Source organism: Clupea harengus, chromosome 21 (genome assembly GCF_900700415.2).
Source record: "Clupea harengus chromosome 21, Ch_v2.0.2, whole genome shotgun sequence".
Classification (NCBI taxonomy): domain Eukaryota; kingdom Metazoa; phylum Chordata; class Actinopteri; order Clupeiformes; family Clupeidae; genus Clupea; species Clupea harengus.
In genome coordinates, this window is record NC_045172.1 from 2313731 (window position 1) to 2330723 (window position 16993).

The following is a 16993-nucleotide window of genomic DNA, read 5'->3' on the forward strand; positions in this document are numbered from 1 at the left end:
ATGTCGCCTCCTATCTTGTTTCATTAACCGGATAATTATGGTTGATGTATCAGTTGAACAAATAATAAAAAATATATCCGATATGAATTCAAGCATGGCAAAAATAATGTAAATATCCATAAAATGAAACCGATCGCACGAATTAGTCATTACTTAATCCAGGCGCTTTCATGTAGGTCTGGACCTATACTGATGGCCATCACTGTGATCAATGTAAAGGGTTGCCTATTCTATCAATACTGGCTGATATTCAGAGTGCATGGTGCTGCATATTGTCTGTATGTGCAGCGAGAGAGGGACAGTTGAAGAGTTTTCAAACATAGATCTCCTACAGCCTACAGCAACACAAATAACTATTCTATTGTGAGAGTGATTTGGTAAATAGCCTAATTGTACAATTGTATGAATATTTTGATTAACTTTTTAACCATATATGCAGGCTTATACAGCCTGGAATTTAAAGAACTATCCCCCCCCACACACACACATCACACACACGCACACACCTACACAAACACACAACAAACACTAACTTTCTCACTAAGGTAAATATCACAATGTTGGCAACCCCCACAGTCACCATTGAAGGCCACTGCTTGTGTCATGAGGACACCTGTAAGCGGACGCATTCACAGATAATACAAATCTCTGGCTGTGCTGCAGACAGCCATTGCCACGGGTGATGATAGAATGTTTCAGAGAGTGGAAACACTATGCTGGTTGTGTTCATCCCAAACTCTCTCACCCTTATGCCAGTACAGCATTATATAACATGTTATGGTAAAGTCCTCATTTATAATATATTTATAACCCTAAAGTCCTAATTTAATATACCCCGCTATTGTATTTACCTTTTCCTTGGATAACATGCCTGCTCATTAGACCTATGTTTTGCAAACCATTAGATTGAAGATTGACTCATAAGCCATTAGTAACACTTTGGCTACATAGTATGCAAAATATATAGGCCAAAGTAAATTCAATTATTACACTATAATTAGTTACTCACAGATGATATACACATAAAGATGAAGTTGAAGATTCATTTCTGTCATGCATTGCCATCTGCCTTTGTCAAGGACTAACGTGAAATCGCCATTATGAGTTTGGTTCAGTGACATGTATGTTTAGAAGCAGCATTGCTCATTTAAGTTAGTGTGAAATGGACCTGGTCTGCACTTGTGTGTAGATATGCCTTAAACAACCAATGGCTGGCTGGCACAGGCGTGCTGGGCCTGGGGCTGCTGAGCACGTGATGCACAGGCACATGGGCCACTGCTCAGTGAGGGGCCGGTGACAAAGCCCAGTTCATCTTGATCAGTGGAATGTTCACCACACTCTGCTCTGTGTGCTTTGTTCCCTGAGTCCCTCCACTGCCCAGGACCTCTTGTGCTGATCTATTCTTCGGCACATTTACAGCCGCGTGTGTGTGTGTGTGTGTGTGTGTGTGTGTGTGTGTGTGTGTGTGTGTGTGTGTGTGTGTGTGTGTGTGTGTGTGTGTGTGTGTGTGTGTGTGTGTGTGTAAGAGATGGGTGGTGAGGTGACAAGGTGCTTGTCGATTGTCATGAGACTCTGGCCGGCTCAGGCACACAAACCACTGATGATTGCAATGTCCCCAGAACTACTGTGACATCGGGAGTCTGCAGTAGAATGTGTTCTGCACTTCACCTATCACCGGCATAAATCTGGCATATAGTTTTGCAGGAGATTCTTTTATTTGTAAAATGAATCGATGCTTTTGAAATGAAGCATGGCTAATGCTGTTGTTGTAGGGTTCAAAAGAGGACAGTCAGACACATTGAGCGTTCATAAATAGACTAAATTCTGTTGCCATGAAATAAACAAGCTCATGGCAACACTATTTCAGTGGAGAGTGGATACAATCAAATTGTTGTGTTTTACTGAAAGGACATATTGTGGTTATTACATTCCATTTGTATTTTTCTTAATACAGAGGTAAAACATTATCAAGCATTCAGATATGTTTCTTTTCAGAGAAAAATGCACTTTGCGTTGCACAATATCAAAGGTAGCCTATTTCCTGAAAAGCATTTCCATTATTTTATGTGCCATTCTGAAAGCGCATCAGTTGGGATTTAGGAACGGTGCTGTTATGTAACTAAGCTTTCCTTTTTCCTCCGAAAATTTGAAATTGTCATTTGGAAAACCCCAGTTTGAGGACAATACATGATCCTCAGACCTGTCAGTTTGCCTGCACCACCCGCGAGCTCTGAGTGGTGATTCAAAGAGACAAGAGAGGAGGAGATGAGACCGTTTCCCCACTGCAGAGACTCCTGTTCTCTTCCTTCCTTTCTATCCCTCTCTTTTTGTCTGCCTCTGTCTCTCATTCTCCTCTCATTTTTCATCTTGGACTACAACTCTACAACTCTATCATTTCACTCGTCTGAGTAGTATCTGAAATCCTTTTGTTCGTTTTTCTCAGTCGCTTTGGTACATTTCTAGAATCATCCTTAGCAGTAAGTGCATTTCTCTGAACAATTCGTAAACAACACTTCTCTCAAACAAATTGAATCAACCCATTGAATTTAACCCATTTGCATGTCCTGACTTAAACAATCAATAGATACCAGGATGCTTTTGTGTGTGAGACTGAACAGCAAACCATTACACCCTTTCGCATGAATGTCCAAAAGCATTTGCCAAAAATATGAAGATTTGCAATGAGAAAATTGCTGTCGTGATGTGGACAAGTGACGGTGATGTGAAGGTTGAAGAAACGTTTTCTGATCCAAGAAATGTACCAATGCAACGAGAGAAACTGTAATCAGTATTTGTATTAAGGGTTTATATTTCCAATCTCTGAGTGTAACAGGATGGCTCTACTAGCCTTGATTTGGGAGGGCCTTTTTAGAGTGTGAAGTGTCTTGGGAAATCAGACAGACACACTAACACACACACACTTGGCTATTTATGGCATGGTCAAGCTACCCCCCACGTTGCACGATGTTGTCTTTTTTCTTTGCGAAGGGTACAGGGAGATGTGCTCAGTGACCACATCATTGCTGACTAATCTGCTGGCTTGGACAGGAAGCAGCACCGCTACCCCTCTCCGGCCTCCTCGGGGTTCACACAGGCAATCTCACTTCTCCTTTATCCAGAATGCTAATCTCATTTACTGGTGTTCTCTTGATCGCTTACTGCAAAACAGCACACCCCTGGAATAGAGTTGTGTTGTTTGTTTTTATATTCAATGTTTTATTTTCAAGATTAAGAGCTCATCTTGTTGGCTGAAATATCTATTGTTTCTGTTATTTAATAATTGACTGGATGGTCGTTTTTCTTTCTACTGGAAAATCAAAGCCTTTGCATCGGGAGCTTAATAATTGTTCTCAGGTGAAACAGCTTTTACCTCGACCACCATTGCATTCAAACTGCTGATTTGGAAAGGCTGCAGTGATGGCACAGCTGTGCTTTTTCATGTGAGTACATTAGTCATTCTAAAAGGATTAGCATCATTGTACAACCTAACACTAAGGCCTTTGCTTGTAGAATCAGCAGGTTGGTCTGGGAAAGGTCATTGCTTTGAAATATGATGTTGCTATTGACTATGGCTCCATTGAGGCACATCAAAACGGCACTAGGCCAAGCCTATCAGTGTCTTCATTGGGAATCCTATTCAGAAACAGAAAAGTGTGAAGATGTGTGTTTGGAGTGAAGTCTCTCCTCCTGTGGATCTTTATATGTTAATGACAGTGTGGACTCAGGGCTTCATGTACCTCACTGAACTCCTGCAGCTCAGACCATTGTGATATAGCAGCATTGCCTCCTACCTCACACTGATCAATATTTACTACTGAAGTATCCAAGAGGAAACAGATGAATGGCTTATCTCTCCAACCAACAGCATTTTTGCCTGGACATATAATAAATTAAACCAATCAGCTTGATCAATTGCCTGATGTTTTCAACCCTGTGATACATCATTAAATGTATACATTTCCCTGACTTCTGACAGAGACCAAATTAAATGAAGGGCCTTAGTGACAATGACTGGAAAAGGCGTGTGTGTGTGTGTGTGTGTGTGTGTGTGTGTTCTTACAAACAGCTGGGTTGAATCGGAGTGTGTTTTATAGCAAAATAGGCTCATGATGAATGTGGTTTAATGGAGCAGAAGGGGCTACTGCAGAAATCCGAGAGTGTGTGTGTAAACGTTTCAGCACTGTGAAGAACTACTGTGTGTGTGCGTGAGTGCGTGCGTGCGTGCGTGTGTGGACACTGGTGCTGTAATGTTCTTCTTTGGTCTCATGGTCTTGTCAGAAAGGAAGTTCTCTCTGAGTGCTGAGGAGGACTGAACTCATAATGGCCAACAGAAAATGGTGTCTGACCTCAGCCCGGCTGGCCAGTGTCCACAGAGGAACCAGTCCAGTTAACTAGGTTTTAAACGAGGTCTGTTGACACACGCCTTCGGAGGCACTCATCGCCCTTGTAACGGCCACGTGTGTGTGTGTGTGTGTGTGTGTGTGTGTGTGTGTGTGTGTGTCTCTCTAACCTCTCTCTAGCTCTGCCCAGGTTGTGCTACACCTGATTGCTGGATGAGGTGCACCTAGCCAGGGCCACATTGAGCAGCAGGTCAAATGTTCAGGAGGAGGCTTCTAGCTGGTCTTGCCTCTCAGCCTGGGATTTTGTGTTGCTGTTTTTTGACATTGTGTCTTTTGTAGTCTTGATTTAGAGTCCTTATAAATCTGTATCCACCAATACATTTGGTGATTTTAAAGGTGTCTTCTGTGGTTGATTTGGGTCAGTGGTGGAGTGTTGTTAAGGGTAGGGTGTAACAGCCCCCTTTGCCCTGTTGTGATCCTTCAAGTTGAGTCCAAAGTCACTAGGCTGTGCAGTACGAATGCAGAGAGTTCCCTGCTATCACAGAGCTGGAGTCTCTCCTCAGCACCCGCCTCCCCTTTGGCCTGTCTGTGGTGTTCATGCCTCACATCATGATCCTTCCATTACTGGAGTTATGACTCCTTGTGGAGTGTGGATCAATGGTGGGTGACTGTCATTTCTGCCAGTGTTATGTTGGGTGGTTAGGCCAGTGGGAAGGGTTGGGTGGGGGGAGAGCAGTGCCATGGGGTCTCATGGAGATGGCCCATCTCATGCTAACACACACACACACACACACACACAGACACACAGACACACACACACACACACACACACAATGACGTAATGCTCCTGCTCAAAGAGGGTTTGTCTGCTTAATGGAGGCAGAGTGAAGTCGACCATGATGGGTACCTCTCATGCTCACTAATAAGTTCCTTTCTTTCTCTCCCTCTTTCTTTCTCTATTTTTCACAACACCTCTCTCACAACTTATCTCTAAAGAAACCTGGTCAGTGATTCGTATGATCTATAGGTTTTGAATATCAGTGGTTGTGCCTCAGTTTGAGTTCGCAGGGCTTGACATTACAGTACAACGAATGTGAGTATACTAAGAGGCAGTGAGTGGCTTTCGTTCAATTTGAAGTGTCTACAAACGAAGCACTTCTTTTGGGAACGTTTTTTTTTCTCTCCTGGTAATGGATACTGTAAATCACTCGTGACTGAGAGGAAGAGTAAAAGAGTCCCCTGACTGCTGCTCACACACACACACACACACACACACCCACCCCCCCCCCCCCCCCCCCCCCCACACACACACACACACACACACACACGCACACACACTGACACGCCCACACTAAGTAGGACATTTCAGTGCAGGGACATTTTGGGCTGCTTTAGTTCAGTCATGCCTGGGGTCAATGAAGGGCACGCAGGCAGAGTGGTATTTCATGTGCCAGCAGGCCCCCATGGCGGGGGTGAGTGTGCCAGCTTGGCCCAGCGTGGCACTGGACCTGGGTGTCAGGATTCATGTACTTCAGCACCGCTACCCAGGCTAGAAAACGGCAGCCTCCAAAAACATTTGATGTATCTGAACAAGCCCTGCCAGCTTTGGCTGCTCTTGCCACCTCCAAATAAACAGGTTGAGTTTCACAGACACACACACACACACACATTGTGAGATGTGTTGTTTGTGCTGAAGAATTAGACATCATTTGCCTCCATGTCAGCCCTCTGTTTCTCTCTGTCTCCCTCATGTCCTCCCCATGTTGCTCCACCCTCCACCCCCCACCCCCCTCTTGTTCCTGTCTGCTTTTTAAACTGAGGGATAGAACAGTGATGAAAAAGTAATCACTGGCCAACAAACATTTTTTTTCCTTACAAGCTTTCATCCCCCTCTTTGTGTATCTCGCTCACACCCAGGGTCTTGGGTTTCTCATTTGTCTAGTCTGGCCTGGCCTCAGGAGTGTCTTCTTTTTTTCTTCTTCTTCTGGAAGCGCAGGATCAGTTGAGAATCATGTGACGCCAAAGGAGTTGTGGGGGTTAGAATAGGGCCCAGGCGGACAGCTCGGCTCAGAGAGCTGCTGAACTCTCCCCCGACTTGGCTCACGTGGAGAAAGCAGCAAGTGAAGCAGAAAAAGCAGAAGTGGAACAACACCGTGAAGAGTGTGAGAGAAGAACCACCGAGAGTAGGCGTGGACTTGGGAGGTGATATTGAAGGTGTGTGGAGCTCCATTTGATCGTAGTGAGGAGGAGGCTCCCAGGATGGTGGTGCTGAGATAGGACAGGATGCTTCGGAAGGTGTGCACCTGTGCCTGGGGTTCCTACATGAAGCTGTCATAGCAGTATGGTGAAGATGGGACTTAACTCAGAAGTTAGGTGTTTTTTCTTGTATGTGTTTGCAGCCACTGAAACTCTTGCATGTGCTCTCCCGAAGATCTACCAGTATGAATGATCTAGAGCAGCAAAATGAACCTAGTGATAGGAAGGAAACAAGTGAGCTAACTAGTGAATAGGCCTCAGACTTGCCTTGCAAACACCTACATCACAGCACAGTTGGCAATAATATGCCATATCTGTTTTGCTAGATGTATTTTTGAGCAGACATATTCAGCGATGTGGTGCGATACATTTTCACAGCGTTTCCAACCCAGAGCACACAACTACATAGCTGAATGGCTAGGGAGCTGGTGTGTTTATCTCTCCTTCACAGGACATTGTCTTCACCATAATGAATCTTATGATCTTACAGAAGCATCCTACTTACAAAACAAAACAAAAAACCTGTATTGTCAACTAATGGACCCTTCATGGGTATGAAAGAAACCCGTTTCACAACATGTTTTGATTTTTGAAGGTCTTGACATAGTAGTGGTGAGAGGCGGTTAGATGCTGCCAAGAATGTTCAGGACTCAGCAGGGTTGTATTTAGAACCTTATCTGTTTTTATCCGAACAGGTGTTCAGAAACAGAACCGATACTGTTGTGCCTTCTCCTGCTTTGGCATGTTTACTGTCTTTCTCTGAGACACACATCATGTGCCCTCCTGGCACTTTGAGATATTCGGCCACAGGGTGGGACTACTTTGTTGCGATCTATATGAAAACCTTATGCAATTTCAGGCACTCAGTTCTGGACGTGGCACTGTATTGGCTGAAAGGTGAGTCAGTGAAGCACAATGGAGATGCCCGCATTGCCGTGAGGGCCATTCACACATTCTGAAGTGCAAACGAATCCACCTCAGTCTGTGTGTGGGCACACCCTGATGGGCCAAAAAAAGCTGTAGACCGAATGAAAATAAAAATGAGAGTTATTCAGAGGGCACACACAGGAGCTGATTCAGGCTTTCTGTACAACAATGAGAGTATAGCTTATGAGCACAAATCAGTGGATGTGTTAGCATGCAGACACAGCATGATGAGGGCCCTGGGCTGGGGCAGACGGAGGCTCTCACCTCCCCCAGTCTTCCAGTCTTGTACGGGTGTACAAGTTGGCCAGGAAGTGAGGGAGAGAGATGGAAGGACCTGCTCTGGCTTTCCAGGCTGGAGCCTTTGGGTTTGTCAGGTGGAGAATGGGCTGATTAGCACCTTCTTTTCTCTTTTTTTCTTACTTTGTCTTTTTTATGGGTTAGCTTTTTTTTTTCAGGTGCATTTTTTTTGTTCAAGGTGGTGAGTATATTGTAGGCTTGTTCAGCATTTTGTGATGCTTCCCCTCCTGAGTGTTTGTGTGCCTGTGTGTGTGTGTGTGTGTGTGTGTGTGTGTGTGTGCCTGTGTGTGTGTGTGTGCCTGTGTGTGTGTGTGTGCCTGTGCTTTTGTGTGTGTGTGTGTGTGTGTGTGTGTGTGTGTGTGTGTGCCTGAGCCTGTGTGTGCCTGTGTGTGCCTGTGCCTGTGTTTGTGGTGGTCATAAAACCTCCACACCTGCATTTAGGAGATGAGAAAATGCGACTGACTGACTGACTGACTGACTGACTGACTGACTGACTGACTGACTGACTGACTGACGCAACTGACTGACTGACTGACTGACGCACTGACTGACGCACTGACTGACTGACTGACTGACTGACTGACTGACTGACTGACTGACTGACTGACTGACTGAACTGACTGACTGACTGACTGACTGACTGACTGACTGACTGACTGACTGACTGACGCACTGACTGACTGACTGACGCACTGACTGACTGACTGACTGACTGACTGACTGACTGACTGACTGACTGACTGACGCAACTGACTGACTGACTGACTGACTGACGCAACTGACTTCAGTATCATAAGGATCTTATCTCCCTTTGAGCTCTACGTCTAGGCAGCAGTATACAGATCTAACACACAGATAAGATCTTTCACACTCTCTGTCTCTCCCTCTCTCTCTCTCCATACATCACCATGGGCTTTTCAATCCTATCTCCTAAGCATAGACATGTCTAAGCTGTGTGTCGACATGTAGGTCTCTACCTCTCGCCCTCTCTCCCAGCCCTGGCCTCCCAGGGCTTCACTAATTAGCAGCATTGCTCCTCTAAAGACGATTATCCCTTCAAGGAAGGGTCAGCTGACCAGCATCCCCCCCCCCTCCTCCACCATCTGGTAGGAGTCTGGTCAGATGACTGACTCTACCAGGCAACCAGGCGCTGTCCTCTTCTCTTCTCTTTTTTCCCCCCGCAAGTGTTGAAACACCAGTGCTATTAGCTATTAGTCACCGCTGAGGTACATAAGACTCAGTGTAAGCTGCACAGTAAATGTCAGATGTTTGTGTGTTTGTATGTGTTGTGGACATACACACAAACACAGACAGCTTGTGGGAAGGGGTCAGGAAGAGGTCATGGGTTGGACTGCAGTGTACTTGCCTCGTACATGTTTCTTCTTGCCTCCATATTGTTTTCCACTCTTTTGTTGACATTAATTGCAGATACGTCCACATACGTACATGTAGTATTGATATCAACACAAAAACAGTCATCATTACGGATGAGCTGCTGGCCTTGTTTGCCATCTTTGATGTGCTGTAAACGAAACACTGAGATTTCCATTTTGCATCATGTCCTGCCTCCTCCAGGCTCTGCCCAGGTGCCCCCTGTAGGTGGACACGACCAATCTCCTGTTGTGCGCTTCATGCGTGAGACGGCAATACAGGACAATGTCCGCTCCTGGTTGTCTGGACATTGTCTGGTGTTTTCATGAGAAAACAGCTTGAGACCATTAGAAAATGGTTCTTAATGATGTCAACGACTTTAAATAATATGATCGATGGGGGAGAAGAAAGAAGAAAAGCATTTTAAATCGATAAATATAATAGGATTTGTGACTCCCTGTTCTTCTGTCCGATGATGTCATCCGACTTTATTTGTGCCCCTACAGGGGCAGCCCATTCCACAGCCTCCACAGTCCCATCTGTCCGCGGCACATGAGAGTTATTGCATGAATGAAACGAGTGGAGCCGAAGCGGTGGTGGTGCAGACTGCCCGGCAGTGATGCTCGTCCTCCTGGCACCCTTAATAATTCATGCCAGAGCATCACACAGCTCATAAAGCCACATTATCATGGACGTGAGTGGGCTGAATTTGAGAGCACTTGGGGCCTGCAGGCAGCTGCCATGGGATGTAATGAGAGGAGTTAATTAGGCCTGTGTCCATTCTGCCAGGCTGTATACCCTCACTGGTCAACAGAGCGCTAGCACATCTACCCCGTGGGCCCATAAAGCCTCGCTTAGCTGTGTCTCCTAGTGCCCTCTCTGAGGTTCCAGAGGAGTCTACCACGTCTTTGTTTACAAAAACATCGTTGTGGCAAGGCAGCCGACCAGACACCTTCTTAGGCAACACCTAAGAGTGCGGATTAGAGATTAGCCTTGCCTCGACACGTCTTGCCTCTGCGGAAACCTCCCCACCTTCATCGCTCTGTGCTGCGAAGGTGAGGGTGCAATTAAAGGTGCAACATGTTGCATGTCGCATGCTTCTACATTTACCGCGATCGTGTATTTCTGGCCCAAGTTGTTCTTGGTTACATTTCACTGTTTCTGGAACAATATAAAGAAATACATAAGAGATAAACAAAGAACATGATGCATGTGCTGCACATTAAAATGAACATGAACGTTATAAACACCTGTCATTAAGCTGGAGAGGAGAAGTGGGATGGAGCTCCCTCTCAGACAATAGCGGTCCCTGTAGCTCATCACCACAACTCCCACTTAGCACCCAACTTCCTGGCAATGTTTGGAACAACAGGTTGACAGGAAGTTGGGTGCTAGGTGTGAGTGGTGGTGGTGAGCTACAGGGACCGCCTCTTACTCAACACTGCCAACCGGCACAGGGCTGGTGAGAGTGACGCATGTGTCGCCGAATGAGGGGGTTTCCAGGGGCTCAGAGTGAAGGACGGGAAAGACGTGGCCTGGTTTCTTGATATGGCTCTCTTTCACAGCACACAAAGAGAGGAAGAGAGCTCTTACAGTTTGTTTTGACCACATTGAATGAAAACCACAAGCCATCTCACCTTTCCCTCTGCAAAGTCTTGTTACAAGTCTTATTTATTTTTCTAAAATCAGACGTTATATTTTTTTCTAACAGCTGTGTCCTTAATGTTCTCTATTCGGGCCGTGCCTTGCGGCTGTAAAGCAGTGTGTTCAGGGCACTGAACCGTTCTACAGTCACAGTCATTTGTTTTTGTGGGACGGCCAAACTGGAATGTGATTGGCCTGTGAGCCTGCAGGCAAAGCGTCTGCACCGGCAGCAGCTCCTGCACCAGAAGGTCCTGTAGATAACCTGATCACCTGATCACCTGATCACCGGTCCTCTTGGGCAGCACAGGTGATGGCATTTTTAGAGGCGGAAGCTAGGAGAGTGGAGACCAGGGATACATGATGACATTCGTATCGACTGACAAAATCTTGAGAAGTGAATTAGCGGCATCAGCAGGTATAAAAAATGTCTGCTGATGTTTCTGGCCAATAATGTCTCAAGTAGGATGAGAATTTTTAGTTAGTTAAAAAATAAATGTGGTATATTTCACATTTAGTCCAAGTTGAAATGTTTTTGTTATTTTTCATAAGTGAATGTCTAAATTTAGGGGTATATTTTAAGTATATTTAAGTATATTTTATGTCTGTTTCTACATCAAGTAGGCCATCATCACAATAAGAGTAATAGTTTAGTAATTGTTAGTACAGGAGGGACTTTGTGTGTATGCGTGTATGTGTGCATATATACAGTATTATACGTATGTGTCTGTATCCGCATCGGCAGTCAGCCTAAATGAGTTTGAAAATATTGGCATATCGAATATCGGAAACATTTGCAATATGCAACTCTAGTGGCGACCAGTTCAGATCAGATCCCACAGGTCTAGTATACAGATGTCAAACCTGTAGAGACAGTTCAGATCAGATCCCACAGGTCTAGTATACAGATGTCAAACCTGTAGAGACAGTTCAGATCAGATCCCACAGGTCTAGTATACAGATGTCAAACCTGTAGAGACAGTTCAGATCAGATCCCACAGGTCTAGTAGAAGTCAAAGTCAAAGTGTTTATTATACAGATGTCAAACCTGTAGAGACATTAGATTGAGTTTGTGCTGCTGAGAGTCAAGCAATGGCAGGCAGCAGCCGATGTTATTCTCTTAAATACAAGCCCCTCAGTAAAGAGCACTAAATGTGCCCAGACATTATTCTCTTAAATACACGCCCCTCAGTAAAGTGGACTAATGTGCCCAGAGCTAAGTGATGAAACACGCTGTTCCTTTGCTGTAAACGTTATGATTGTGGAGAGTAGAGCACTTGCAGCGTGTGTGTGTGTGTGTGTGTGTGTGTGCGTGTGTGCGTGCGTGCGTGCGTGCGTGCGTGCGTGCGTGCGTGCGTGCGCGTGTGTGTGTTCGTTAGGGGAGCTAAGAGAAACGGCCCAGCTGGATTAGGAGTTGTGTAACATTAAAATCACATTACTGCCCTGTAGCCCCCTCCTGCAGGCAGCCTCATGAGGGGGACGGCTCCAGCAGACCTCAGTGGACCTCGGAGGAGCTGCCTGAGTCTCACCCAGCCTCAATCCACCACCACCACCCCTAGAGCCAGGACAGGGGCCATAGGGCCGCTATGCAGCAAGGAACATTGTGATTAGAATCCAATCCTGCATTGAGTGCAGGGGCCAGAACCGTGAACACTGCGGCACACAACATGTGATGGACTCTGAAAACGCTAGTTGGGATCTGACAGCAGAATTCAAAACTGAAAAGTTCGAGCCAATATAAAAGGATTGGAGTCACAATGTTTACTGTCATTCTATGCTTTAATTTTTTTTTTCAAACAAACTGAGATGAAGGCATAGATCTACAAACTGTGGATACAGGGCTAGCAAAATCGCTAGCTTCACGTCCCCAATCAAGCTTTCCTGTCAGGCTACCAAAATGTAGCAACATCCTGTCCGATGGGCTATCAGAAATTATCCCCGAAGTGAAACAAAATTCCCTACTTTATTCACCTTTTGTAGTCTTTTCACTTGCTATTTGCTAGTCTGGGGGTGTTTGATGAAGTGTGCCTAGTAAGGTACTAGTCTGGGGGTGTTTGATGAAGTGTGCCTAGTAAGGTACTAGTCTGGGGGTGTTTGATGAAGTGTGCCTAGTAAGGTACTAGTCTGGGGGTGTTTGATGAAGTGTGCCTAGTAAGGTACTAGTCTGGGGGTGTTTGATGAAGTGTGCCTAGTAAGGTACTAGTCTGGGGGTGTTTGATGAAGTGTGCCTAGTAAGGTACTAGTCTGGGGGTGTTTGATGAAGTGTGCCTACTAAGGTACTAGTCTGGGGGTGTTTGATGCCAGAGTCCTGGTGCACCTGAGAATCTGAGATCAATACTGTTTCGTGCACAGAAAGGACAAATGTCTCATAACATAGAATTTCCACCACACCATGATATGAAGGCTAAAGGCCCAGTGGAAAGGCAACCAGGGTTGGGAGCAGAAGAGAAAAAGGAAAAAAGCTGCAGGATGACGCTCTTAAATCTCCTAGGCCTATGTTTGAACTTGTTTATTCTTAAAATACTGGAACATTGGCCTACACAATGCATGCACACTAGGCAAGACATGTCCAAGTTTCACAAGCTAATGTTAGAAAGCTAAAGATCTTAAAGGCTAGATTTAGTGTTACAAGCCTAGTCTATGGGGCAAAAAGCCAACGCTAGCCTGCATTTAAGTTTGTGTGTGGTTTATTCTAAGACTGATGAACAAGTACTGTCTACACATCAGTCTTTCCTGCTTCAGATAGAACTTCAGCATCTCATCTGATGTGTCATTCCTCAAAGTATAGCATGACTTGTAGCACACCTAAACTCAAGAGAAGACACAGTTCCCTTTCGTTTAGTGCAGTATTTAATGGGAACTCTTTTGTAGGAGCCTATCGGGTTCACATCATTTCAGCTACGTCCCAACCATACACAGCAAAAACCTTCCTCCCATTTCTCATCTTGGTAAAAAGTCCCAATATGAGAGCGTAGCCTAACCCAATATCTGACTGAAGGGGCAGCACACCAGTAATAAATACATCATCAGACAGCATCAAGTTGGCAACATTTCTTTTGAATTGAATATTTAAAAACATACATACACAGTAAGCAAAGAATCTAAGGATGAACAACATTTTTGTAATTTCAACTGAATGAAGAAGGGAATATCTGCATAGTCTGTAAAGTATAGGCCCTTTTTGTCTTAGTTGTTTGTGTCAACATTTGTGTGACTAGTTTTTGTATTATTGTGTTCATATTAATTAGGCTTATAATTGGCCAGGAAAGCAAACTTTAGTAAGATGCATAATGATATTTATGATTGTAAATGTAAATGTTTCTTTTCATCATTATTATTGCTTTCTGGAATATATCTACCTTTCTAAAAATGGTCTTTTTTCATTTGGCCTAGTCTAATTTATTTAAGGAAACCAAAATCTGAAGAATGTCTGTCCGAAGGGCTACCAGGGATTAAGACATTTTGCAAGTCTTGTTTAGTAAAGCCTGTGAAAACATCTACATTACACGTTGAACAGACTGGCAAACATTCAAAGCCTGTGAACACATCTACATACACATTGAACAGACTGGCAAACACTCAAAGCCTGTGAACACATCTACATACACATTCAACAGACTGGCAAACACTCAAAGCCTGTGAACACATCTACATACACATTCAACAGACTGGCAAACACTCAAAGCCTGTGAACACATCTACATACACATTCAACAGACTGGCAAACACTCAAAGCCTGTGAACACATCTACATACACATTGAACAGACTGGCAAACACTCAAAGCCTGTGAACACATCTACATACACATTGAACAGACTGGCAAACACTCAAAGCCTGTGAACACATCTACATACACATTCAACAGACTGGCACACATTCAAAGCCTGTGAACACATCTACATACACATTGAACAGACTGGCAAACACTCAAAGCCTGTGAACACATCTACATACACATTCAACAGACTGGCACACATTCAAAGCCTGTGAACACATCTACATACACATTGAACAGACTGGCAAACACTCAAAGCCTGTGAACACATCTACATACACATTGAACAGACGGGCAAACACTCATGCCCACATACATGTAGAATGTAGAAGTGAGGCTATGAGCAGGTGTGCTGGTTGATTATGTAACATGCAAAAGCGTAACCTACAGAACAGGCCGGATCAGCACACAGTCCATCTGACTAATTGAACGTGTTCATACTAGGGGGGGAGGGGGGCATTTTGTAAGCAAGGCTCATGTCAGCATTCTAACCCACTCACTTACACAAGAGCATGAATTAACATGGCAGGATTTACAGCGAACCCGTATGCCAGTGAGAGGACAGAATACTATTACATGAAGCAGGAAGCAAGGCACTTGGCCTAACATGGAGTATGTGAACTTTAACTGCACTGCAGTAAGATACATAATTGAATACTCCGTTAGAGTCAAAAATATCTTGTTTGGATTGAGATGAAAAGAAAGTAACAATACTATATAAGAATAATAATAACTTCTTACTTTGACAATTGATTAAATAATTGGGCTTAAACTGAAGACTGTTACCCTTCCAAATGACCACCGCTCTGCCTTCCACCAGTAATTCCAATCACTGTAGGTGAGTAGCGACCAATGATGTCCACAACCATCACTGCGTCATTTGAAAGAGGTTTTGGAGGTGGACCACCACCACCCATTTTGTATGGAATTAATGTGTTAATAAATTCTTTCTTTTATAGCACATTAGGCTAGAGTCTAAATTGAGAAGGCTAGTTATGTTATAGAATGTTCATGGGTCTTATGCCTACTTCATGCAAGTTAACTAACCGTAGGCTATAATGTTATCTACCAGTGCAGTCTAGTCTATATCTATAGTTTAAATACTTTAATGAGTCATGAAATCAACAAAAAATAAATCTACAGTAAAGATAGATTAACTTAAGGTTATTCTTAGCGGTTTTGTTGGATTCCCTCCTATAATAAGTTCTTTTTTTTTGGCCATATCAGACAGGATGTTGTTGGTTTTTTTTACCTCTTGGATGGACCTCTTCATCAAACCTCTTGAATTCATTTTCATTTGCAAGTTCCTCTCACATTTGTTGTTTTCTGTTTGCTGTTGAAATTTCACTTTAGGCCAACTTTTTCAGGTGATAAAAGATATCACAAGCACGTGCAAGTGCAAGTAAACAGTCTCAATAAAAACAGTAGAATATTACTGCTGTTAAATCTCTGTCAACGCAGAAAATCCCTTCATGTTTTTCTGTAACTAAAGAAACCTTTAAGGGATTCTGTGCAGCACCCTCAATGCCTCCTGCATTTTTATGCAGTTATCACAGTAAGCTCATTTTTGTAGACAGTGGTGTCCTGGGAAGGGTGATAATGATTGTGTGTGTATGTGTGTGTGTGCGTGTGCGTGTGTGTGTGTGTGTACGCCGCGGGGGTCTGTCACTGGGGAACCTTAACAGGCTCCTCACGAGGACATGCGACACGGGACGTGTTTATTCGGAGCGTGGAGCAGCGCTGGGAGAGGGCAGGTCTAATTTAGGGCCTAAGAGACTTGACACCACACACACACACACACACACACACACACACACACACACACACACACACACACACACACACACCCATGGCATGACTTGTGCTCCTGGGAAATGCACAGACAGGCTAATTGATTGTGTTGCCGACCCTGTTGTCAATTTGTTGTGACAGAGCCCGTGGTGTGGAGTGCTTTACCTCTGATAAGAACTGAGCTGGAAGCGTGTTAATTGGGTTACAGTACCAAAGGCCTGATATCTCTGTTTACAGTGAACAACACATAGACCTTGACATAACGGCATTTTCCTTATTTTACGGCAAGACATTTTTTTCCCTGGAAGAACAAACTGAAAGCTTCCTCCACAACACAGCACCACCTCAGACTGTCTCTCCGCTCACCCCAGGCATTGATGGTAGACGGCGACAGAAAGATATCAGGAATGAGAAGCTGGACTGGAGGAAAGGGTCCTAATGGAATAGATGTCTCCTGTGTCCTGTGTCTGTAAAGCAAGCGTCCTGAGAGGTTGTTAGGGTGCTGTTGCTCTGTGGGTTTCTCTGTACTGCGAAGCTCGCTGGTTCCCGCCTGGCGAGGTCAGAACCGGGACTGCGGTGAGTTATATGGCCCC

General features: G+C 44.5%; 1 protein-coding gene across 6 annotated transcripts in view; it reads left to right on the forward strand.

Moving 5' to 3' along the window:
• The window catches only part of atp11a (ATPase phospholipid transporting 11A), a 68693-nt gene that overhangs the window by 1227 nt on the left and 50473 nt on the right, over positions 1 to 16993 (forward strand). The gene's annotated exons all lie outside the window — the stretch shown is intronic.